This window comes from Sminthopsis crassicaudata, chromosome 2 (genome assembly GCF_048593235.1).
Source record: "Sminthopsis crassicaudata isolate SCR6 chromosome 2, ASM4859323v1, whole genome shotgun sequence".
Classification (NCBI taxonomy): Eukaryota; Metazoa; Chordata; class Mammalia; order Dasyuromorphia; family Dasyuridae; genus Sminthopsis; species Sminthopsis crassicaudata.
Genome location: NC_133618.1, coordinates 518,151,957 through 518,175,979, shown reverse-complemented (window position 1 = coordinate 518,175,979; position 24,023 = coordinate 518,151,957). Strand labels below are relative to the sequence as shown.

At 38.1% G+C, this 24,023-nt stretch overlaps 1 protein-coding gene across 9 annotated transcripts in view; it reads right to left on the bottom strand.

Moving 5' to 3' along the window:
* SEMA6D (semaphorin 6D) overlaps positions 1 to 24,023 on the bottom strand; it is an 820,805-nt gene that overhangs the window by 65,974 nt on the left and 730,808 nt on the right. For 8 of the 9 annotated variants that reach the window (XM_074294392.1, XM_074294396.1, XM_074294400.1 and 5 more), the window contains exon 1: positions 3,739 to 3,875. The exons of the other annotated variant lie outside the window; for it this stretch is intronic. The gene's annotated coding sequence lies outside the window, so the exon portion shown is untranslated. Of the gene's footprint in view, positions 1 to 3,738; positions 3,876 to 24,023 lie in introns of those variants that run through there. 9 annotated transcript variants of the gene reach the window in all.

Sequence of the window (24,023 nt, the reverse complement as noted above, 5' to 3'; positions counted from 1 at the left end):
TGTGTATGAAAAAAGGATATCATTTTCACCTGCAATGCCATAATGATTATGCCAACTTTCTATGGCAATACCAACAGAAGATATGCAGTTACATACAGATAATCCCATCTTCTACCAGAAACTTTTCCTGATGTCCCTTAATTCTACTGTTGTGCCTCAACTGATTATTTCTAATTTATGCCGTACATAACTTATTTAAACATAGTTGTCTGCATGTTGTCTCCTCTATTAGGCTGTGAACTTATTGAGATTAATGATTATTTTGGCCTTTCTCTGTATCCCTAGTGCTTAGTACAGTGCCTGGCACATAGTAGGTACTTAATCAATGTTTAATGACTGTTATAAGATTCCATATGTCGTTTGGAAACTAACCTGATTTCATATTTTCCCTTCTTGCTTCTTAATGAAAAATCATCTATTTTCCTCAAGAACAATGACTAAGCTTCTTATGAACACACTTTCCCAAGGATCATCCCTAACAATTTACAGCAAAATAGACCACTGACAATCTTTAGATGAAAGTATCTGAGATCCAGTTTATGCAGTTTTGTGCATTTCTAGTAACAGATCCCAATGAATATAATAGTGGAAGGGCTATAGTCATACAAACTACAGGCATAACCCACTAAATACAATAAAGGGACTAAGAAGTACAAATAAGGAGGATCATATGCTTTCATCCCAGTTCAGGGCATGAACTTCTTATGGCTTCTTAGGTTTTATACCTAAACCATAATCATTCCAAGGACTAAAGAGTTTATTGCTGTCATCTCAGAGCATTCAATCCAATAAGAAAGGTCCAGATGGTCCAGTTGTGAGGGGGGAGGAGAAAGGAAACAACCTTAAATCAAATGAGAACTACTTTTTTTATGATGGGGCAGCCACTATATTCCTGGCACACTCTCCTGCATCACTGAAATGTTTTAGACTAGAGGATGACGTGAACTCCCTTGCAACCTTTCTAGAAACAAGCCTAGACAATGATTTTATTTAAAATTTTTAAAAAGTATAGTTGCTTGGGATAAATAAAGATACAATGAGAAATGACTGGTCTCCTAAAGGAAACATTTGGAAATCTTTAGTCTACGTTATGTCTGTCCTTTTCAAAGTCCCATGTCTTTGGGATAGGCTTAGAGACAATTCAAAGCATAAATTTTACACAAATCTTTTCTCCTCAACACCTTCATTATAGATGAACTCTATACGAATTTGCTGTAAAAGATTTAAATTAATGTAATAGGCCAAAATCGCACAACTCAACTGGCAAGTTCTGTTTATCTAAGCCAGAGTAAATGTTGATATAATAGGCCTGTCACTCATTACTTTAAACTTGACTACATACAACTTAATTTGCTGAATTATATACATACACTAAGGAGGTGGGTAGAGTCTTTCTTTCTCTCTCTCTCTCTCTTTTTTTTTCCCCCAGCATGAATAAAGCAGCATAAAATTGTATTCTTTCGACCGCACAAAAGAATAGCAAACCCTCTCACACTGGGCTTCCTGAGATAAGATTCCTCAAGAAGAAGAGGAAGGCATCTTAAAGAATCCTTGCAACAAATGTTCTTCCCAGGCTTCTATTTGCCCAGAAGTTTTAGGGCGTATTTCAGGAAGACCCAAAAGCTGAAATGAGGGAAGAACCAACTTTATTATCCAAAAGATGGGAAATACCCAAAGCGGCCGATACTTTCTTTAAAAACAAACAAGCAAACTCAGGATGCTTGGTAGGAAAAAACATGCTCAGAAAATGTCGTGACAGTTTTGAAATCACAGAATTTTTAGAGATCAACTAAGGCAGATGAAAAAAACTGAGCCCCCCCCCCCAACCCCGCCAGTGAGAATGTTCGAAGGTCACCGATTTACTGTCAGTGTCAGTTACTCGGATTCTCTAACTCATCACTCCTTTTCCCCACCACGGTGTAAACCCGCCAAACACACCACACATCTCTGCATGTTCGAATAAAAGTGTGTTTTAAAATACAGTAAGGGTGAAGTCCATCCCCCTTCCCCCCTCCCCCTACACATTTACAATGTAAACGTCCTCCTTCCAAGAAGCCACTGCTGACCCACAGTCAGTAGGTCACGGGCTTTGAGACGGTTTTCCATTAAGTGGGAATGAACTTGCCCTGAACCATCCACTCTTGCCTGTGACCAAGTGCACACTCTGCTTCTGAAAGCAGCGCCCCGCCCCCACCCCTTCCCCCCTTTGGGCTTCCGACGTCTGGTAGTACGGAGCAACACCGTGAGAGTACTACGGGGGATGGGGAGCACTGCACGGAATGGGGAGCACTGCACGGAATGGCAGCGCTCAGGACCATCCGAGCTGGTCCTGATGATATTCGGAAGGGATCCAATGAACATGCACACTTATTTTCCCCTAAGTCCACAATTATTTTCAACCCCCTGACAGCAAAGATTCTGGGAGTCAGTTTTCGAGGGATCTTTCACACCCGGGGCTCTGCATGTCCCAGTCCTCTATGACCTTTCATTCCAGTCCAAGAGTTATAAATAATGGAGAAGCCTTATTTAAGCCCTTCCACATCGCCCAGGCAGAGCCGCTGTATCAGTTTCTGCAGAGCTGGAACAAATAGATAATCACCGTAAAGAAAGGGGAAAGAAAGTTTCCCATCTTCTCCGCTTCCTCCCCCCTGGCCTCGTCCCCCCCACCCCCGTTGCCGGTTGCCTTCAGAAGGAGCGGCGGCCCCCGGCAGGAGACGCCCCCGCCTCCGCGGAGGGGCTCATGTAAAATTGACTCTTCCTTATTTGTTTCCATTCATAATTGATGGGAGAAGGAAACCGAGCACATCCCGCGCCGCTCCCCCGGCCCGGCGGAGGCCCGTCCGAGACGCTTCACTAAATCATTGCGGGCAGAACAAAGCCCTGAAAGTTGCCGCGGAGTGGGCAGGGATGGGGAGGGTGACACCCCCGACCCGAGGTCCCGGCCGCCGCGGCGGGCTCCGGCAGCGGGGCAGGCTGGCCGCGCCGTCCCTCACGGGTCCCTGCGGCCTCGGGGGTCCGAGCCCCGGGAGTGTCCGATGAGGGCCCGCGGGCGTGCGCAGACCGCGCTGAGAGCCGTCGGGAGCCGGCCACGGCAGCCCGGAACAGGTAGCCCCCGTCTGGAGCCTGGCTCCGCGGTCCGGGCTGCAGGCTGGCTGCCGGGCCGGGGACTGGCGGAGCTCGAGGGTCCGCGCGCCCGTCCTCCCTCCGGGCTCTTCCCCGTCCCAGCCTCCTGCCACCGCCGTCTGGGAGCCCAGTGTGGGGAGGAGGAGGAATGGGAGGAGCACGGGGGTCTCCAGTCCCCACCCCGGTCCCGGCACTCAGTCCATCGCTGGGGAAACCACCCGTGCCAGGCACCCCAAGAACCCCAGTGCGACTGAGGGCAGAACGGGGAGCACCGCAGACAACCGCGGCAACTTTCGCCCCCTTTCTGCCGTTTATTTTTGGGGGGAGAGAAGGTAGCGGGTGCGCAGGGAGAAGAGTAGCTCTTCCTGTTCCAAGTTTCCCCTCCCCCAAAATCTCCAGCAAAGGCGAGTACAAATCACCCCCTACTCCGGCTCGGTGCTCCCGGCTCGGTGCTGACAGGGCTCCCCGCGAAAGGAATCAACTCTCCGCGGCACTATAAATACCCGTCCGTCTATGTGCACACGCATGCAGAGATGCCCGGCTGCAAGTCCGGTCCCCCACCCACCGCCTCTGGACAGCGGAGATCCCTTCTTCTTTTCCAAAGGAAGCACTTACCTCATGGGGGGAAGCGGGCGGGGAAGCGTGAGACCCACCAAGGTAAGGGAAAATAAGAGGGAGAAAAATCCGGTCTTCTTAGGTGTTGCTTTCCTGGGTATAATCCCGAAACTCGCCAGCAGCCCTTTCAGCAGCGGGACAGAGCCAGAGCAAAACAAACCCGAGCACGGCAAATGGTGTAATTCGATCCATCTCCAGTCAATCCATCCGGAGAGCCAGGGAGGCTGCTTTTCCCTCCCAACAATCAGACAGCACTGAAGCTCGGTCCCACCCCCAAGCACGAAGGAGACGCAGGCTGGGGCTGACTGGCGGAGCGACGCGGCCCGCACAGGCCCCCTCCCCTTCTCCCCGCCCCCGCCCCCGCCCCTCGGACTGGGCGCCCGGTGACCCTCGGCTGGCCTCCTGGCCTCCCCTCCCCTCCCACCGCCCCCGAGAGCTCCTGCCCGGAGCCCCTCAGTGTCTGTGCTGCAGTCTCGCTCCTCTCCCGTCCCTCTCTTTATTCAGGTTTACTCCCGGCGTCCTGAGGACAAACCCTCACTGCCTAATGGATCTGCCGCGCAGGCGTTGGACAAAGTTCTGGCTTAGTTGTGGGATCTATTCCCCTTCCCCTCCTAAGGTAAGGGACACTTCCAGCGCACCAGCCACCCCCAGCTGTCACCCCAACACATACCCACTGTCTCTTTATAAGCACTAAGCAAAACAGCTGGGGAGAGGCAATCAAACATGGCTTTATCTTTATAAAATACAGAAATTGCCTCCTAAAAATCCCATTTCTGCTTTGAATGAAAGTCGTTCAGTACAGTATAATTTTGCAGGCTAATGAGCCAGTTTTACAGACAAGTGTTTCGTGTAAAATGTTGTGGGAGAAATGAAAATGTCCTTGAAGTGACATCTTTTAAAAAGAGTATTAGAAAGAAAAGGGAGGGAAAAGTAACACTCCAAACACGCGGGTTTAAATGTACACTTTTGTTCTCAGAAACGGAAGGTTTATTAATTTTCCAGTCCAAGGCTCAGAGTGAACTGGTGCTCTGAGTAAAGAATCGGACCCCAGTTTGAAGGGGGGGGGGGGTGAAAAGGACTTTATCTCCAGATTTTAAATGTTCATTTCATACTTCTACAAGATAAAAAATGAAAGGATTTCTTTTCTCTGATTCCTCTCGAAAACTAAGTTATATATTTGCATTTGAGAAGAGGGAGATACCTTTTTTCCTCCAATTCTGAAATTTCATTGGTAGCCTTGAAGCAAAACTCAGAGAATTCACCCTAAGGAGCTGAGCTGCTCAGAGCTCCTGCAGAAAGTTGTTCTACTTAAATCTGTAGTTAACACTGGGAGAAAAAGCGAGATAAAGAGGAAGGGAGGAGAAGGAAGGGATGAAAGAGAAGTAGACAAAGAGACAAAGAAAGAACTTACCAAATATAAAACATAAAAAAATCTCTTTCTGCTGCTTTTCTTGTAGCTGGGAAATACAGGACTTGTTTTTTTGTTTTGTTTTGTTTTTTTGGAGTCTTTTGTGAGTCCTCTGCTCCTTAGTGTTTCCTGGTGGTGCTGGGTTGAGGGCTGTGACATCACTGCAAGTTTCTTGGCAGTCAGAGCCCCACTACAGCCAATTCCTGACCCAGAAAGTTGTGCCTGCTTTCCTGGTATCGAGTCATTCCTTATTTTCTCCTTCAAGGGAGCCACCCCCCACTGGAGGCATAGGAATCTGTGCACTGCATGAAGATGCTGGGGAGGTGATTATTGGCTTGATTAGGAATCAAATTGCCAACCCGAGGGCAGAAAGCTTGTAATTTGCAGAGTGGCTGCAATAGCAAAAAGGTTCAGTTCACTAGATATTTCTGAATTCTTTGTGCTTCTAAAATCTAGAGTTTTTTGCTTTTTAAAGACCACTCTCCGGGTGCCCAAACTAGAATCCTAAATCTAATCATGAACATTTTCCTGATTTTGTACTTGGCCAAATGGATCATCTTGAGCCAAGATTCTGGCATGTTTTCATTAAAAACACTATTCTGTGTCTTAGATTCAGTGTCTTTCTGTGATGTGCCAGGAGGGGAAAGTCTTGGAAATAAGTTTGCCTCTGACCTGAGATTATGGAGTCCCTCTTCCTTTTGTACAGGATCAAAGCTCTTCTGTCAGTGGGAAAGGGGTGGACATGAATTGAAGTTTCACTCAAGACCTAAACTCTGAAGTAACCTCAGAGACCATGTTGTGCTTTTGGGCAGGGGGAATGTACAGTCCATTGAGATGAAGTGACTACCAGTGAGGTTAAGTAACATGGGTAGTAAATGTCCAAGGAGGAATATCCTTGTGCTTGTAACCGACATCAAAACGACATGTGATTCGTGCATGAATTTGAATAGAGTGCTAAATTTAGAAAGAATATGTTCAAATCATTCCTCAAATAATTGCTATTTGTCTGATTATGACCTCTCAGTTTCCTTATCTGAAAATGAGCATAACACCTGTAATTTCTACCTCACAGAGATGTTGAGCAAATCAAATAAAGTATATAAAATGATTTGCAAACCCTAAGGCATCATTTAATAATATATAATAATAATAATAATGATTGCTAGCATTTATAGTGCGATTTAGGTAGGTACTTTATAAATGTTATAAATATTTTCTCATTTTATCCTAGATTCTGAAAGAAAAGTCCTAGATAGGTATTCATTTTAAAGATGAGGAAACTGAAGTAGATAAAGGTTTATTAATTTGCCCAAAGTGATCCCTCTAGCAAATGTCTAAGGCTGGGTTTAAACTGGGTTCTTCCCAGCTTCATGTTCTGTTGCTGAGAACTCATTTTATTTTTTTTAATCCCTTTTTTTAATTAAAGCTTTTTATTTACAAAACATATGCACGGGTAATTTTTTCAACATTGACCCTTGCAAAACCTTGTGTTCCAAATTTTCCCCTCCTACCCTGTGGCAGATAATCTAATATATGTTAAGTGTGTTAAAATATATGTTAAATCTAATATACTTATTTATACAGTTATCTTGTTGCACAAGAAAAATCTGATCAAGGAGCAAAAAATCCTCCAAAAACTGAGAAACAAAACAAAATGCAAACAAACAACAACAAAAAGAGTGGAAATGGTATGTTGTGATCCATACTCAGTTTCCACAGTCCTCTCTCTGGGTGTAGATGGATCTCTTCATCACAAGATTATTGGAACTGATCTGAATCATCTCGTGTTGGAAAGAACCAAGTCCATCAGAATTGATCATCACATAATCTTGTTGTTGAGAACTAATTTTAAATTTTTGGAGGGGGCAAGCATAGCACAATGGAAAAATGACTGCCTCTGAATTTACAGGACCTCAGTACAAATCAAGACTGATTATTTACTCTCTTTAACCATTTTATTCTCCTTGGGTTTTCTTTGTCTGGAAAATGAAAGAGTTGGACTACCATGGCTTCTAAGGTCCCTTTCAGCTTTAAAATCAAGATCATCAAATCTCTGGCATAGGGCTGAAATCATGATGAGTTTCAATAATATCACATAGCTGTTCATGAAAGAGAATTCCCCAAAAAGAATTCCCAAGAGCTTAACAGAGAATATTGTTGCAGAAGGCATATTGATATTATCAGCCTCTATTTTTCAGTGACTAACTTGTATATACCAGTTAGCTGGTCATTCAGTTATATGATTCTAAGAAATATGAATGTAACAGAAAGTCTATAAGTGATACTGAAATTTCATAAAAATCCATGCACCAAAAGCAATGTGGCAACATAAATTTGGGTTTAGAAGGGACCTGGTCCTCATTTTACCAGTGGGGAAACTGAGGTCACGAGCTTTGCAGAGGTCACCAATGGCAGAGCTGATATTCAGACTTAGGTCCTCTAACTTCTAAAGCCAGCAGTCTTTCCACCACCACAAAGCAGGTCAATCTTTGCTAAACAGGTTTCATTATCAAAGATTCTATGAAAACCTTTTTTATTCATGTACTTAAGTGTTAATATTGATTTAATCATTAAGCTCTTTCTTGCCATTTTTCAAAGAAGTTAAAAGAATGCATGCCAAAGGAATTTTTCTCAGTTGGACATTCAGATGCCAAGGTTTTAAAATATAGCAATCTACATAAAGAATGCCTTTAAAAAAAAACAAAAACAAAAACAAAAAACTACCATTTTCCCATGCAGTGATTTATGGTTTTGCAAAGTACTCTGCTACTACTACTGCTGTTGCTGGTACAGTCTACAGAAAGAATGCCAAAAAACCCCAAAAAACTAAAAAACAAACAAACAAAAAAAACCTTAGGATTTTCTTATGTAGTGATTTATGTTGTTGCAAAGTACTCTACTACCACTACTACTACTGCTGCTGCTACTACTGCTGCTGTTGCTGCTGCTACTGCCTTTACAAACTACATAAAAAATGCCTTAAAAAAAAACCGAGCATTTTCCTATGCAGTAGTTTATGTACTATTATTACTATTACTATTACTACTGCTACTACTGTTGCTGCTGTTGCTGCTGCTGCTGCTAAAAACTACAGAAAGAATGCCTAAACCCCCCCCAAAACCTAGCATTTTCCTATGCAGTAGCTTATATACTATTACTACTATTACTACTGCTACTACTATTGCTGCTGTTGCTACTGCTGTATCTACAACTATAGAAAGAATGCCTAAAATAAAAAACGAGCAGTTTCCTAAGCAGTGGTCTATGGACTATTACTACTACTACTACTACTACTACTACTACTACTACTACTACTACTACTACTATTGCTACTGTTGCTGCTGCTGCTACAAACTACAGAAAGAATGCCTAAAAAACTCCAGAAAACTAGCATTTTGCTGCAATAGTTTATGTACTACTACTACTACTATTGTTGCTGTTGCTGCTGCTGCTGCTACAAACTACAAAAAGAATGCCTAAAAAAAAAACTCAGCATTTTCTTATGCAGTGGTTTTTGTACTATTGTTACTACTATTACTACTACTACTATTGCTGCTGTTGCTCCTGCTGCTACAAACTACAGAAAGAATGCCTAAAAAAAAAAAAAAAATCCAATAAACTAGCATTTTCCTATGCAGTACTTTTTGTACTATTACTACTACTACTATTGCTGCTGTTGTTGCTACAGCTACAAACCACAGAAAGAATACCTAAAAACAAAACAAACAAACAAACAACTAGAATTTTCCTATGCAGTGCTTTATGGACTATTACTACTACTGCTATTACTACTGCTACTACTATTGCTGCTGTTGTTGCTGCAGCTACAAACTACAGAAGGAATGACTGTAAAAGAAAAACTAGCATTTTTCTATGCAGTGGTTTATGTACTATTACTAATACTATTGCTGCTGCTGCTGCTGCTGTTGCTGCTGTTGCTGCTGCTGCTACTAATAACAGAAAGGATGCCTAAAAAACCCAAAAAACTAGCATTTTCCTATACAGTGGTTTATGGACTATTACTATTACTTCAATTACCACTGCTATTAGTATTGCTGCTGCTACAAACTACACAAAGAATGCCTAAAAAAAAAAAATCCAATAACCTAGCATTTTCCTATGCAGTACTTTTTGTACTATTACTACGACTATAATTGCTGCTGTTGTTGCTGCAGCTACAAACCACAGAAACAATACCTAAAAACAAAACAAACAAACAAACAAACAAAAACAACTAGCATTTTCCTATGCAGTGGTTTATGGACTATTACTACTACTATTGCTGCTGTTGCTGCTGCTGCTGCTGCTGCTGCTACAAACAACAGGAAAACTCAAAAAACTAGCATTTTCCTATACAGTGATTTATGGACTGTTACTATTACTTCAATTACCACTGCTATTAGTATTGCTGCTGTTGATACTGCTGCTACAAACTACAGAAAGAATGCCTAAAAAAATAAAAAAAATTAGCATTTTCCTATGCAGTGCTATATGGACTATTACTACTACTGCTATTACTACTGCTACTACTATTGGTGCTGTTGCTGCTGTTGCTGCAAACTACAGAAAGAATGCCTAAAAAAACCCCCCAAAACTAGCATTTTCCTATGCAATGGTTTATGGACTATCACTACTACTACTATTACTACTGCTACTACTATTGGTGCTGTTGCTGCTGCTGCTGCTATAAACTACAGAAAGAATGCCTAAAAAAAAAAACAACTTAGCATTTTCTTATGCAGTGGTTTTTGTACTATTGCTACTACTGCTATTACTACTGCTACTGCTATTGCTGCTGTTGCTGCTGCTACAAACTACAGAAAGAATGCCTAAAAAAACCCAAAAAACTAACACTTTCCTATGCAGTAGTTTATATTACTACTATTACTACTGCTATTACTATTGCTGTTATTGCTGCTACTGCTACAAACTACAGAAACAATGCCTAAAAAAACCAAACAGACTAGCATTTTGTTATGCAGTGGTTTTTGTACTATTACTACTACTACTATTGCTGCTGTTGCTGCTGCTGCAACTACAAACTACAGAAATAATGCCTAAAAAAACAAACAAACAAAAAAAAAAACCTAGCATTTTCCTAAGCAGTGGTCTGTGGACTATTTTACTACTACTGCTATTACTATTGCTGCTGTTGCTGCTGCTGCTACAAACTACAGAAAGAATGCCTAAACCCCTCGCAAAAAAAACTAGCATTTTCTTATGTGGTGATTTATGTACTATTACTACTACTACTATTGCTGCTGTTTTTGCTGCAGCAACAAACTACAGAAGGAATGCCTAAAAAAAGTAGCATTTTCCTATGCAGTGGTTTATGGACTGTTACTTTTAGTACTGCTACTACTATTGCTGCTGTTGCTGCAGCTACAAAATACAGAAGAAATGCCTAAAAAAACCTAGCATTTTGCTATGCAGTGGTTTATGGACTATTATTACTATTACTCTTACTACTGCTACTACTATTGCTGCTGTTACTATTGTTGTTGCTGCTGCTACAAACTACAGAAACAATGCCTTTTAAAAAAGAAAGAAAAAAGTAGCATTTTCCTATGCAGTGGTTTATGGACTATTGCTACTACTACTGCTGCTGCTATTACAGGTATCTCTTCCACATCATGGTTTCAACATATTGCAGGTAGGCATAAGAAATTAAGTGGGAATTTTCGGGAAGTTTTGCGAAATCCATAGATGATACAGAAAAGATTTAGAAACTCAGAAAAACATATAATATATGTATAATGATGAGATTAAGTGACCAAATTGAGCATTTAACATCATAACTTGACTTTTTGATTTTGTACAGTAACCTCCACAAGGGTTGGAACTGTAAGGCTGAGCTGATGTTGATCCCTGCTCTTACTGTTTGCTTCTGGGGATAATCTTATCAGAACTAAAGGCTTTTTCTGCTCACACTACATGGTGACCCAAGAGCTCATCAGTCTGTTTTATCTTTTAATTCCACAACAATTCAGATTTCTTCTCTCATATGAGGTATGGCCCAAAACTTTTTATATATATTTTCTAGATCCCTAACTCTAACTTCTCCTCTTCTTCTTCTACTACTACTACTACTACAACTACTACTAAATGATAGCTCACATTAACATACTTAGTGTGTGCCAGACACTATATGAAACACTTTACAATTAATTCATTTTTAGCCTGACAACAACCCATTTGTTTTTATTCTTATTCCCATTTTACAGGTAAGGAAACTGAGGCAGACAGAAGTTAAATACAGCTGCACTACTTATGTAGTCCATATTTTTTAGTGATTTCCTCCACTAAAGTCCTTCTCTGACTCCTCGGTGAGATGTGGTGAGGATTCCTGAAAGCTGTGCTGAGTGCAAACTGGCAAGTCCCACTCATCTGTACAAGCTGCTAATACCGGCCAAGGACAGACTGTGTCTGCTCTGGGAACTAAAGACCATGACCAGATGGCTACAAGATGATGAACTTTCTGGCCACAGTACATCATGGAAAGAGCTGATGAGAGTGCAGCAGGGATTCAGTCAGGGCCACCTTTACTGATCACGGATCCTTGAAGTGCTGAATCCCTTACCAATAAGGACGGTTCTAAAGCTCCATCGGCATGCATTCTTCCTTTTTATTTGATGCAAAAGAAGATTTTTTTTAAAGAATTTAATGACTAGCACAGATTGGGGCCTAGATTTCATTTTTCCAAAATAAAACTACAGAAGAATTTAAATTTAAAAGGTGATTGCAACTCATGTGATTATTTTAATTTGCAATACACATCCAGGATTACTTGTGCATGCACATTAAAGAAAGCTTTTTGTGGCAAGGGAGTTCTTTAAAAACTAATCTCAGCCCCATATAACATAATAAATCATTAATAATATACAGACTCTGAACTCTGCAAATGTATTGACACAAGTGGCCACACTGTGTCTGTAGTCTGCATATGAAAATGACTGCCAAGATATTTCAATTTAATAAAAATAATTTGTCATTTTAAATCTTATGCCTCCAGATTTTGCTGATATAATTTATAACTATTAGTATGTATTATGAGAGTGTACTCATAAAGCTATACCTGTTTGTGAAATGGTTAGGCTTTTGAGGAATATAATTTGTCTGCTCTCACATGAATAATTCTTATTGGTATGCCTTATTAAAGAAAACCGGTGATTAAAAAAAAAATGCATGGATTGTTTTTATTTTCTTTCTATCATCATCATGAAAACAAACCAATAGTGAAACAAGTCAACATGTATATTTATACTTTTTATTATATGTCTGGTTTTGGGATATAAAAAGAACAAAAGATAGTTCCTGCCCTCAAAGAGCTCCCAGTTTAACCAGAGAGACAATAGGTAAACAACTATGTGCAGAGGATAAAGGAGATTATTTTGTATGGAAAGTACTAACATTAAGGTAGAGTGGTAAAAAATTTATTGTAAAAAAATTATATATCTCTACCATGTTTAACATATATTGGACTACTTGCCATCTAGGGGAGGGGGTGGGAAAAGGGTGGGAAAAACTGAAACACAAGGTTTTTCAAGGGTTAATGTTGCAGAATTATCTATGTATATGTTTTGAAAAATAAAAAGCTTTAATAAAAAAAAATTGCATGTTAGCTGGGACTAGATGAAGAAGACTGAGCATAAAGGTAAAGAATCTTGCCTTTTAAAGCAGTTTAACAGAGCAAGCCCCTTAAAAAAGAACAGAGAGATATTGGAAAGGGGATTGGCTATAACTGTAGGAAAAAATCCATAAATTAAAGCAATAAACTCAATGGCTGGCCAAAATGTCCCTCTTTTAGAATAAACAAAAGCAATTTGGGATGGAGGGCACCAAATGGGCATTTGCTTCTGCTTTCTCAGAATAGGATTTTAAAAGGCAATATTAAATATATATATGGATTCAATTTTATATACTGATAGGAAGGAAACAGCTGTTTTGTCTTCCACCCTGGTGGAAAACCCAGGAAATGACTTCCCTCTGTGAATTTATAATAATCTGACCTTTGCCTTTTAATAATTGAGAGGAAATTAATAATCTGAGAAATGCACAATTCTTGATTTGCTGGTATAAACCCTGAGAGCTCAGGGAGTAGAACCATAAATAGGATTTGCAGCACCAGACAGCAAATTTAGTTGAGCAAAAAGGTGGGCCAGAAGGAGACAGATATTTGAGGCTTTCTGCTGGGAGGATGGCACACATGGTTTCTGACTCTGGGCATCCTCCATGCTCCAAGACTGGCAATATAGCATGAGGTGGGTGTAGTTGCACTGGTGTGGCAGTTAAAAACAAAATAAAACCAAAAACTAGAGAGAAAGGCATTATGTCAACAAGAGAGAGGAGGGGAATAGTAACCTGAACACGGTCTAGGGAGAGAAAGTGGGTATGGCACTGGGGAAGGATGGCATGGAGAAAACTGTCAGCTTTCTCCCTCGTGCCAAGATCGGCACCATATAGCACAAAGCCCTGGTCATCACACTGAGTTATGGAAGGTCTGTTTCTCCATTAGGGCAGCTAGGTGGCACAGTGAAAAGAGTGCCAAGCCTAAAATCAGGAAGCCTCGGATGGCTAAATTCAAATCTGGCCCAGACACTTTCTAGCTATATGGCTCTGTACAAGTCACTTTACCCTGTTTCCCTCGGTTCCTTCCTTCACCCATAAAATAAGTGAGAGAAGAAAATGACAAACCACTCCATTATCTTTGCCAAGAAAACCTCAAATGAGATCACAAGTCAGAAATGGCTGAACAACACTTCTCAATTACCTTTGGATCTCTCCTAGCACAAAGCTTTTCAAGTGGAAAGAATTTAAGTTAATAAGTTGACTAAATGTGTGATCTAACCTAAGGATGGAGTACAATAATACTGATGCTCAGAAAGTGGTAGATAACTCAAAAAAAAAAAAAAAATTAACTTGGAAACTATTGTGTTATTTAAAATGTTTTAAAAATCATATTTGCCTCCCTCATTATGTTTTGCTTAGGCTAGTACTAAAGTTAAAAAAGTATATACAATGAGACATAGAAAACAGGGCTTGGGATTAAGAGAAATAAATAGCAAATAATCCACGAAATGAAAAATGCACATCCAAATAAGTGAGAATTGTCTTAAATAATTATTCAGATTTCTAGTTTTTTTAAGAGGTCTTTGCAAGTTGGATGAAACTAATCCCTTATAAGAATTTTAGAAGTAGTATTGAATTAATTTCATCACATAGAAATGGTATTAAAATTAAACTATGTGTTTGGACTAAATATTCTGTTCATGTCCAGAGGTCTGATGATATTGAATAATATATGCAAAGACATTTATTTATAATTATAACCAGAGATGATTGATTCATACTACTGCCCCCTGTTGATTAAAAAAAATGAATGGCATTCTGGGTAATTTATTAATCTCCAAATAAAAGTTTAAAAAAGACAAAATCATTTGCTATAGGATCAGAGGTTTGGAGCTGGAAAGGGTTTTAGCTGGAAGAAACTTGTCTGGCCCAACTTCCTCTTTCTAGGGTGGAGGATACTGTGTATCAAAGTATTTGTTTACACACATAACAAGGGGCAAGGCAGGGATTCGCAAATCTCCAGACTCAAAATTCATTTCCATTGTCTTCCTAGTTCATCTTTTTGATGTACAAGAAAAGATGCTTATCCTTATGCTTTGTTAAACTGGTTTGTGTTTACATTACATTTGCAGTCTCAAAAAAAAATCAGTCTGCAGCTGAGAGAATAGGAAAAATCTTACATTTTGGCTTAAGATAAAAATCAATATAAAACCCTATTGATACTCAGATATAATAAAGAGGGTTGTCCAGAGCCCCATATGCCCAATTAAACTGGGCTGGAAAATCAAGACCCACTGAGATATTTGCAAAATGCTTTCGGTGACTAGCCTTGATGTTGAAATCTGGGCCTCAGGTAATATATCACCTGAGTCAGCAATGCAAAAAGGAGTATGAGACAGCAGACAAAGTTCCTTTTGTGGTTCTGATATCACTGGCTTTTTATTTGTTGCCAGCAAGTTGGAGATTGGAGTTGAGTTGAGGTTTATTGCTAGATATCCATATTGGTAGATATGTTTTCTAGACCCATCCAGGCTTTGGACATAATAGTCCAGGCGGCAAATAAAGAAACAGTGAGACCTATAAATTTTTATAACAACCAGCTTACCCGGTTTAAAAATAAACTCGGCTAATTTGCACCATATAGTACAGGGTGAAGTTCATTGTAGCATTCTTGAGGGAGCTTAGATCATAAGGTAGACTGAAAGAGATAATTTAGTTTTTATATCCTGAAGGAATAGCTAAGAAGGAACTTCACATTATTTGTTATTGTCTAAATTTGTGTTTAAATTAAAAATTTAGAGAAAAGGAAGCTTAGCCAAGGGTACTTCAGGGGCAGATAGATGCAGAAGGACTATTTTAGCAATTCTGTGTTCTGTGACCACATTACATATCTTTTAAAACCAAGATGTTTAAATCCTGTTGCAATATTCAAAAGTGAGTTCTAGCTCATTTACATCTTCATGAAGTTCAGGTCTGATCATGTCACCCCACTCCTACCCCCTTTCTCCCCAATCCCCCTCCCTGCACATACTCAAGTAAACTCGTGTGGCTCCCTATTAGCCCACAGATTATAAAACCCTCGGTTTGTTGTTCAAAGCCTGGTCCCTCTTTCCATCCCAGCCCCACCCCACCTTTTAGTCTTCTTACCCCATAATCCTTCCCAGTATGATTGATATTGAACTTTGCCATCTATCACCCCAGACACACTCTCATTTCCTGACTGCAGGATTTCTCACTGTTGTCCTCCCCCCCTTATCTCCTCTTCCTGCCTTCCTTAACTTCCTTCAAGTCTCAGCCAAAATCCCATTTTCTACAAGAAGACCTTCCTCCTTCACGTATTCACATGTACACCAGGCTATATCTTGTTTATACACCACTGTCTGCATTCTATCTCTCCCATTAGGCTCCTCAAGGGCGGAGATCATCTTTTGTCTGTTTTTATAACCCCAGAGCTCAGCAGAGTGCCTGTACACAGTAGGTGCTTAATAAATGTCAATCTGCTGCTATTTTGTAAATTTGGGCATTTAACCTACTTCTGCTTCTGTTTCTTCACCCCAAATAAATGAGGTAAATGGCCTAAATTACATAGTGCTAACACTGTGTATATTCAACCAGTGTTAGATAATTCTATTTTCCCTGTAGGAGTCTTTGGATGAGAATTTTATTTATTTAGTTCTCTACTTCATGAATGGAGAATTAATGAATTTTAAAATGTAAGAGATCTTAGAGATAAGCTAGGCCAGAGGTGTCAAATTTACTGCCCAGTGAAATTCATACAAGAATAAAATGTAGCTGGGGAAATGTTTAATAAAATAAATATACAAACAAAATAAAATAAATGAAAATACAGCTTAGATAATGTTAATTTGTTGCTTTCTAAGTCATTTTATGGCCTATGGGGATCTATTTCTTTTTTTTTTTTTTTTTTAATTTGGCACTCTTGGTAGAAACCAATTTATAGAGAAGACTATAGTCCAAAGTGATAATCAAATGTGATAATAATTGATTCAAAAAGAGTAATTTGTCAACCTGACAGCATTGCTAAAAATTAGATTTCACATGCCTAAATATTAGTAATTGTTTCTTTTTTTATTATTATTATCAACTCAAAAAGTAAAACAAGCATCTCTATAACAAAGTAGAATTTTAAAAAGATGATTGAACATGAAAAACTGCAAATCTATTGTATACAACTTTCTACTCCTTTTAAATATATAAAGAAGCTATCTTGTAACTTTTTTCCTTTTTTTCTTTCCTCTCTACTACTCCCCAGTAATTACCATTAAATAAAAAAATGTACATATCTATGTGTGTGTGTCTATGTGTGTATAAAATTATTCTATGCTTATTTCTATTTATCAGTTCTTTGTCTGGATGCAGATGGTGTCTTCTGCATTGATCATTTATAGTTAACTTGGCTTTTTGTAAGTAGTCTGTTATGCCACAGTTCTCTTTTATTGTCCTGACTCAGTTTCCTTAATTATCCTGACTCAGTTTCCCTAAATTGTCCTGCTTCAGTTTATAATTGTTCTGCTCAATCCTACAAAACCACCCCTTCCTCTTAATCAGAATACTTGATAAGGATAAAAGATATTATGTTTTAGAATATCAGAATGCTTCTCCAAATCCCAACCTATCAGAATGTCAGATACCATCTTATCAAGATGCCTTCCCTCCATCTCCAGTGGCTCACCCCCCTCTGTCAGAGTCCTGTTCCCGCTCTTTAGCACCCTGACTCACTCCCTGCTTTGGTCTAGCCCCTGTGTTTGAGCCACATGTATATAGATCATTGAGAACTCTCATTGTTTACTGGATTCTTGGAGACAATAGTCTCATTCAGCCCTGGGACCAAAGCATGGATCCATTTGGTCCCAGTAAATCTCTCCCTTTTAAATAAATTATTAAATACTTTCTAATCCCTATCTCGTCTCAATTTCTCTGGCAAATTGACTTAGCCACTCAAAATCATTCTTAAAGAAATATTGCTGTTACTGTTTACAAAGTTCTCTTGGTTTTGCTTATTTCATTCTTCATTATTTTGTACAAGTCTTTCCATGTTTTTCTAAAATCATTGAGCTCATTTGTAACTATGCCCAAAGGGCTATAAAACTGCATACCCTTTGATCCAGCAGTGCCATTACTGGGCCTGTATCCCAAAGAAATCATGAAAAAGGGAAAAAAAAAAAAAAACTTACATGTATAAAAATGTGTGCAGTAGCCTTTTTTGTGATAGCAAAGAATTGGAAAGTGAGAGGATGTCCATCTATTGCAGAAAGACTGAATAAGTTATAGTATGTGAAAGTAATGGTAATGGAATATTATTGTTCTATAAGAAATGATCAGCAAGATGATTCCAGAGAGGCTAGTAGAGACTTATGTGAACTGATTCTGAGTGAAGTGAGCAAAACCAGGAGAACATTGTACACAGCAACGGCTATGATAGATTCAACTTCTTTCAGCAATTCAGTGATTCAAGGCAATTCCAATAAACTGCATCCAGAGACAGAACTATGGAGACTGAATGAGGATCAAATCACATTGTTTTTATCTTTTTTTTCTTTTCTCTTGATTTTCCCCTTTTGTTCTGATTTTTCTCTCCTAACCTGATTCATATGGAAATATGTAAAAAATGAATGTACATGTATAACCTAAAACAATAAATTAAAAAAATTATCCCACATAATTTCTTATAGCACAGTAATATTCCATTATGATTATCTACCACCACTTATTCAGCCTTATTAAAGAGTCGCACAAGCAGTGAGCATGGGAGTGGGGATTCTACCTAGTTCCTCTGTCTCCAAATCTATGCTTTTCATTCTACAAAACTTCTCCCTCTTCTTTAAAAAATATTAAATATATTTAATTTAGACTTACAAGTGATGTTAGAGGTTATGAAATCCAATTCCCTCTTTATATAGATGAAGAAATGGAGATGGAAAGAAGTTATCTGACTCCTAAATATACCACTGATATTCCTAATAGTGGAATGAGAGATGGATGAGCATGGTGGATACAAAGCTAGCTTCTGAACGAGGAAGTCCAGATCTTAAGTCTCTGCCTCAGATATGTAATTATTCAATAACCTCCACTGGCTCCGTATTATCTCTGCTTTCTTTTAAAGCCCCTCATCAAGTAGCCCCCCATCCCTTTCCAGCTTTCTGATAACTTACTCTGGTCCATGTACTCTGTGATTCCTTATATATCCTGTCTGTGTATAATTGTAGGCAGTCTCCCTCATTAGGCTGTGAGTTCCTAGAAAGTAAGACTGTTTTATTTTGCTTTTCTTTGTATTCCCCTCAGTATAATTCCTGGCACAAAGCAGGGCCTTGTTTTGTGACTTGATGGCTTGGAGGATCCAAAGAGAATCATCTCATCCTTTGTAAACTATGACTATATTGCTAATCTTCATTGGTAGAGGGAGTTCCCCATTACAATGAAATCCTAAATTTAGATTAAAACAAACAAATAAAAACACCCACTGGAATAAGGGCATTTACATCTTGCTATTCAGGATTCCAATAATGCAGTTACTTACCAAAGCACTAGGGATTTTTGGTAATTGTTAATATATTCAAAAGTATGTTTTCTAAAGAAATAGCCTGTCTTTTTAGACCTTTTCCTACAGGCTGGAGGCAATGTTGTGTTTGAAAGTCTTTGACCCCATAGTTTTGATGTTGTTAAAAGAAGGAAAATAATACTTGTCATCTTCCTCACAGAGAAATGGTAGGGATTAAGAAGATAAATAAAGTGTCTATAAAATGTCAAGTAAAAAGTTGGATGTAAGTAAATTTTAAAAGGTCAAATCAGCCAAACTGATTTCAACATTATAGTCAAAAAGCCACTTGATTGAATTAAAGGCTTTTTTTTTTTTATTCTGATCACTTGATAACAGTAATTTATTTTAATTGTCCTATCCCTTATGTAATGGGTGAAATTTCTCCATTGTTGTAGTTTTTCCTTCCAATAATATAGCAAGGGATTATGTGTATTGGGTTTAATTTTGATTTTTGAAACTGTTTTACACACACACACAATCTTAGAGGGTTTCTTCTGAGGATTCCACTAGTTCCTAAATAAGGTGCTTTTTCTTCCACCTTTTTCTTCTGTACTGATGCCTCTTTGTGGTCTGAAGGTGATGGCCTTGGGTTTTTAAAGATTACAACTTCAGTAGGAGCTGGCTAATTCTATTGAGCTTGAAAGTGCTTTCAGTCTGGTCAAGGGAAGGATTATGGCACTTATTCTAATACCAGACCACCTTTGGCTAGATAGTCTCATCACCAGAAGTTTGACCATCAGATGGATATATATTTTAGCCACAGTCATAAAGATCTTCCTCCCTCTTGGCAGTGAAATGCTAGATTCCACCTGGGGAATGAGACATCCTTTTTCAGATATGACCAATGTATCATTATATTTTGCTTGATTATAGTTATAGCCTGCAATCAGGAGGATCTGAGTTAAAATCCCTCCTCAGACATTGTGTGATCTCAGGCAAGTCACTTAAGCCTGTTTATTTCAGTTTCCTCATCTGTAAAATGAGCTAGAGAAGGAAATGGCAAATCACTCCAGTATCTTTACCAAAACGCCCCCAAAAAAATCCCAAATGAGATCGTGAAGAGTCGCTGGAACAATTCAACAACCACAACTCTTATTTGTCACAAGAGAAGTTTCCCTTGGGGATAAGAGAGAAGGGTAGAGGGAAATAAAAATAAGGGAAAAAAATTAAGAAAAGATAAAAAGAAGGTTATGAAGACCATTTGCAAGGCATGGATCTTTGGGGAAGAGGTTCTTTTGAAGTAATAAGGAGCATAGCCTGTTAGTTGAACTACCTCTTTTTATAGATGATGAAGACGAGACACATGGCCCAAGGTCATGAAGCCTCCTCACAATCAGAATTTTAATCAAGATCCTAAAAAAATAGATTGTCTCTTTACATGGGTAACGGGTCAAGCTATTTGTCAGCATGTGATAATTCAAACTTTTGAGAGGAAACCACAGCTTTTCCAGGGGCTATTTATTACTGGCTACCCAAGTAGAAAGGATGTTTCTTGAAAGCAGAAGTTGTTTTACTTTGTATTTGTATCCTCAGAGCCCACTAGATTACCTTTGCCACAGTAAGAGTTGAGTAAAAGTATAATTAAGTTTGTCTCCAAGCTACCTAAAGGCATTTGAGCATCTGCAAAGAAAGGGATTGTGTGAAGCTTAAGGAGGGGCTAAGCAGAGAGAAAGAAATAGCAAACTACTATCTTTGCCAAGAAAACCCCAAATAGGGTCTGAAAGAGTCAAACTGGACTGAAAAACTAAAACAACTAAATAACAAGAAAAAGCCAAATGCTTAAAGAGTTCTGACTTTCTTCTCAGCTTTAATTCCTTTGTAAGATATTTTATTGTTCCTAATGTATTTTAGAATTGCAAGGAAAAGGGAACTGAATTCAAATTCTGTATCATGTGGCTATGTGACTAGGTTTCAGTTTCTTCATCTGTAAAACTGTTCAACTAGATCACCTTTAAAGTACTTTCTAGCTTTAAATTTATGATTTTATGAATATAAGATAAATCATATAAAACTCTCTGGACCCAAATTTCCTCATCTATCAAATGAGGGAGGGTGAGTTTTTGAGTGGAGTGGACTTATTGAACGGTTCCTATAGACCCTTACACTGCTAATATATAGAAGTAATATTTTTTTAAATTTCTTTTTTAAAAATTAACTTTTCTGTTTAATTAGTAAGATTAATTTGTCTGCCCTCTTGAGCAAGCTAACAAAATGCCCTTCGGGTACTGAGGAAAAGAAACACTTCATTGTCCATAGTCCTGGAATCTTGACTCCAATCAGATTGAAGAGCTGTACAACCTAGAAATGAAATAAGAATAAAGAAATAGCACATAGTTTTGTCCCCATTTACCTCAGGGTAAAAAAAAAAAAAAAAAAGCAGCTATAGTATTTCATCACATGTTCAATAATAACTGCTCTGTAGCAGCTTTGAAATCTCTGACTTTTTCAAAACATGCTGAACTATGCCATTAAAACTTTTTTGTAAAATTATCTGAAATCAGTATTTATTAACTGCAAAGGGAATTGATTCTGGCTTTATTCTTTCTTAATTCAGTGAAGGGAGGCATATATGAGTTTGTTTGTTTTTCCATATATGTATATTGGACTTAAGTGGAATGAGTATATAACTGCAGGAAAACAAAAGAAACAAAAATTAAAGGGATTAAAATAGAGTATAAATTAATTGTCATTGGACCACAACAATATCTGATATACATAGACACAGATATATGTATATCTTTTTATCTGTATAACAAATTTTACTGTATAAGGGACTCATATTTGAAAAGACTTGTTTAAAAGATCCCTTATCCAATACAAAATTCATCGACCTTAGTCCCTAAGGAGTAGAGTGATCACATTTTATAGGGAATTTTATTACACATTTTATATTATTATATTTCATATATATATATATATATATATATATATATATATATATATATATATATAAAACATATATATTTGTAGGGAATAAGTCTTCTTAAAACCTGCATAATATTGGGAAAACAATATTTAGTGGCTTCTCCCAAGGATCTCAGGGAACAGGAATATCTTCATTCTGCTTCATTTTAATTTTTTTTTTTAAGTGAAATCCAATATATATTCCTCATTTTGCTGTGAGAAAAGACATCTTGACTTGGAGCCAGTAAAAATTGCAATGATTTAGTAATATCAATTCTTTTATAAAAAGGAATCTTTAAAAAGAAGTTCGGTTTTCATTCTTCAAACCAAACCTTATTTTCTTTTAAGGAAAAAAAAAAAAGGTTTTGAAAAATGAGTAAGAAAAGTGCCATGGACACTATAGTATTCTTTAATGTTCAACTGGCACTTTGGATAATTGTACATTGAAGGGATCTCATAATAGGAATATCTATAAGAATGACAGAAAGGAAAGAAACTTTCTTTTCTATTATGATGATTAGCTTCTCCGTTTATTTTATGGCATTTACTTATTTGATGGAGTTTGCTCTTAACATCTAGAATAAAAAGAGACAGAGAAAAGCAAGGAAAAAAGAGAAAAGACTAATTAAATTTAATGGCACACTTCCAAGATAAAGATAAAGTCTTTAGCAACATCTGCAGTTTCATTTTTTGAACTGCAGGTTCATGTGTTGGCAGGAATATATCTTTTCTATTTTTTTAATCATTCATTAATGGTAGGAAAATTTAACAGAAAAGAGTATTTGTTAAGTTTCCACAAACCCTTTCAATTTACATAGGATGTCACAGAATATATGCTTAATTACAAATAGCAACCTTTGTATTAAAAAAAAATCACTTTATTACCCTCTATAAACATTTTATGATTCTGTTTAGTTTATGGTTGAATTAAAAGAAAATGAAAGCATGAGACAAACCTCAGTGAATTCTTTTCTTTCTCTTTTAAACTGCCTTCATTAGAGCCATAATTTAGTGCTTTCTGTAAGTGGGTAAAAAGATGGGACAAATCTACTTTTATTATTCAGTCAAATGTTGAAAAGTTGCTCTTGGCTTTTGATGAATTTTTAATATGCCAGAGAATTCTCAAGATCCCACTTTAGCTATGAGATCTGGGGACAGTTTCAGCATAGATTGAATTGCTGATCTGCCTCTGCTGAATTTTCTTTCATGTTTTCATCCTCTAAGTTGGAGAGAGAGTCAGAAAAATAAGATTTCTATATCCCCATCTCAATCTTGTAAGATTCTCTAAAAAACTGTAGTTAAGAAGGAATCTGAGACCAGGGTTCTACCTGCTGGGTGCAAGATTGGAATTCTCCCCTTTCCTCAATGGATAGCAATGGAAATATAACCAATATTATAGGATCTGGAACTGAAAAGCACTCCAGGAGATCATGTAATTCAATGCTATTTACAGATGAGGAAACAGAGGCCCAGAGAGTTTAAGTGCTTTTGAGAAATTCCACAAAATGTACTTTTTCTCTTATATTTATGCATCTACGACTTAACTGTTCAGGATAAGTAATGTGAAATATCATCATAGAGATAGATTCATGGTCCAAAAGAAATGGGCTGTTATAACTGATGGTTTGGCCATGTGACAGGAAAGGTCAAGAGATCTAGAACAAAGGTTCTTAACTTTTTTGAGTCATGGATCTTTTGTCATTCTGGTGAAGCCTATGGATCTCATTCACAAAATAATGTTTTAAGTGCATAAAATAATATAAGATAAAATAAAAAGAAAACCATTAGTACTGAAAAAATAAGTTTATAATACACACACACACACACACACACCACACACACATA